The sequence below is a fragment of the Desmodus rotundus genome, chromosome 2 (genome assembly GCF_022682495.2).
Source record: "Desmodus rotundus isolate HL8 chromosome 2, HLdesRot8A.1, whole genome shotgun sequence".
In the NCBI taxonomy this organism is placed as follows: Eukaryota; Metazoa; Chordata; class Mammalia; order Chiroptera; family Phyllostomidae; genus Desmodus; species Desmodus rotundus.
This window is the reverse complement of record NC_071388.1, coordinates 11,411,244-11,414,148: the sequence shown is the minus strand read 5'-3', so window position 1 is coordinate 11,414,148 and position 2,905 is coordinate 11,411,244.

Below are 2,905 nucleotides of genomic sequence, written 5' to 3'. Positions count from 1 at the left end.
TGTGTTTGTAATGGAGTTTTGTGTTAATCAGCTCCAGATAGAGACCTTCTCGCCTGTGCTTTCCCAATCCCACATAACTCTTTTTCCTAACATTTATCCAAGTAATATTTTATGCCTTGATATAATTTTTTTATTGATTTCAGTCTTTTCCCCTAGATTTCAAGTACCATGAAGGCAGAGATAATGTTTGTGTGTTGTTGTTATTGAGGGTTTTGTGTTCGTCTTTTGTTTTGATTTGTTGTTCGTTTGCTTGTTTGTTTGGGTTTTTTGGTTGGTTGGTTGGTTTCGGTTTGGATTTGCTTGTTATGTTTGCTCACGTTGTATCCCTATTATATCTGACGATGCTCTAGAACACGGTAGCTGTTTAAAAATATCTGTGTAATTAAATTAATTAAGTTTTAATGTTGCCTTAAGATTTCTGACATGACACTCTGTCACGATATTCATGTGAGCCCCTCCTTTTCCTTCTCAGATCGCTCTGCCTTACAGAAGAATGATTTTGCTGGGTTTAACATATTTCTACACACTGGATTTGTCAGCACACCCCCACCCGCAGAAGCTACCTCCAGTACTGCAACTGCCCCAGTCCTTGTCTTCTGATGAAGAAACCCCGTCCCTCCTGCCTCTTCTTCAGCTACATGGTCTGAACTGTTCTTACACGTTAGGCTTTCTTCCCTACACCAACTTGGTGCTGTGGAAGAAACTATGTGGGCTAAATCACTCTTTGATCTGTGTAACTAAATCTTCAGGGTTGTTTTCGCTTTTCCAAAAAGGAAAGTTTATGCAATCTCTAAAATATAGCAAATGACTCTGTCAGTCTTCTTCTTTTACTGGCTAAAGGTGAGGAAACACTGGTGAAGACTCGTGGATCCTCAACCAGCTTAGAGCAGAGAGTCCACAAGTGAGCCAAAATTGCGATGGAATGACACAGTTGCTATTAGGCAGTCATATTTGTAGTACTGCGAGATACTAGGAAGTGACACACCCAGATCTGCCACGAGGGATTAGGGGGAAAGTCACCAGGGTGAGAATTTTTTAAATGGTGACTTGAGTGTCAAGTGTGCACTTGCTGGGCAGAGGAGAAAGGATGCCCTGGGCATAGAAAGTGGTGTATAAGCAATAATAGTGAGGAGACTCTGCTCAGCTAACATGAATAGTGTAGCTGTGTGTGCGTGTTTGTGTGCACCCATGTGCAAGAGCTTCAGTGGAGGTGTTAGGGGATTAAATGTTGAAAGATGAGCGTATACAGGTTCACAGAGTTCAGCAAAATGAGTTTTACTCTATCGTGTGGGTGATCAAAGGCCTTTTCATACATAGCAGTGAGAAAGAGTTCTGACAGAAAGGGAACTGATGAGTGAAGAATGAGCCTAAAAGCAGAGAGAATGACGCAACAGCTGAGGTAAGAGATGACATGAATCGATGAGTTATTATTACAACAGAGTCAGTGGAGAAGAAGTTTTTAAGAGGAATATTAAGCAGGAGTTGATGATAGATTAAATGGATGTGGGGTGTAAGGTAGAAGGGGGGCAACTGGGGTAAGGGCCAGGGTTACAGGGAAAATGCTAGAAGAGTAAAATTGAGGTAAGAGAATGAATTCAGTAATGGGACAACAGGGGGAGATAACCACTTAGAAACAGAATGGTTTTCTTAGGAGCTCAATGGAGGGCTCCAGCTGGGAAAAAAAAAAAAGGAAATTTATCAGCAACTGAGTGCAAACAATGATATAGAAAAAGGATAAAATTACCTTTCTGGAGTGACAAGAAAAGAGAACTAAGGATGAAATGCTAATGAATCCCAATATTTAAGCTGTAGAGAGAGGAAGGAGAGCCACAAAGAACACTGGGTAGTGGCCAGAGAAATAGGAAAGAATTTATGTACAAATGGAAGTTAGAAGAGAAAGTAGTAAACAGTATGAATGTCATAAAGCCAGTCAGGTAGGAAGAGAACCCAAAATTTCCCATTGGCCATAATACCTTGGAGGGCATTGATGAGGTTGCTAGAAAATTGCCAACAGTGCGGTGAAGCGCACTGATTCATCATGTTTATAGCAGAGTAGGAGAGGGACCAGCTAGACAGTAGCTACATGGAGAAACTGAGTCTAGGAAGAGTGTCATCTTAAAGGTGAAAAAAGAAAACTTCATCAAGACTGAAGATAGCATCAAAGGAATACAAGAAGTAGAAGATACAGAAAACAATGGATAATTTTTGGACCCAGGTTTCCTGGGGGGATGGGAGGGTACAGAAAAAATAGAGTGAAAAGAAGAAGACAGCGGGTGGCATTAACTGGGATACTGATGGATGCATCTTTGCTAATGAAGCAAACAAAGGGGCAAGTGCTGATCAGTGTCGAGAAGAGGAGCCAAAAAGTTAAAAGCATTCATTCCAAGAGCCTTTATTTTCTGGAGAAATCAGAAACAAAGATAGTAAGGAACTGGATTGGTCAAGGCTTCAAATGACTGTTGAGGAACCAAGGCTCAGAAGAGGGCTGTTTTCAGTTCACAACTCCTGACACTAGATGACCCTGAAGCAGTGTGATGAACTTGGCCTCCAGTGGTATGAAATGCAGGCTGTGGTAGGGCCAGAGGAGGGCAGAGGCTGGCTCCATCTGTGGAGGGGCAGGCAGGGACATGTTCACAGAGGGTGCACCTGAACAGGTAAGACGTGGGCAGCACTATGAGCAGTCTTAAGAAATAGCCCAAGAATACGAGGTTCTAAAGCATTTCTGAAAGTTCCTTATTTCTTATATCTTTACTTCTGCCACAACTATGGATGCTTCTTATCGAGGCTCGGATTTCATTTGACATCACGCTAGAGAGCAAGCCATGCAGTTCTCGCTTCCAGGAAATGTTCTTCTGGGAAAGTATGACAGGCATCTGTGTACTCAGGGCTGCCCTGGCTTGGCCAC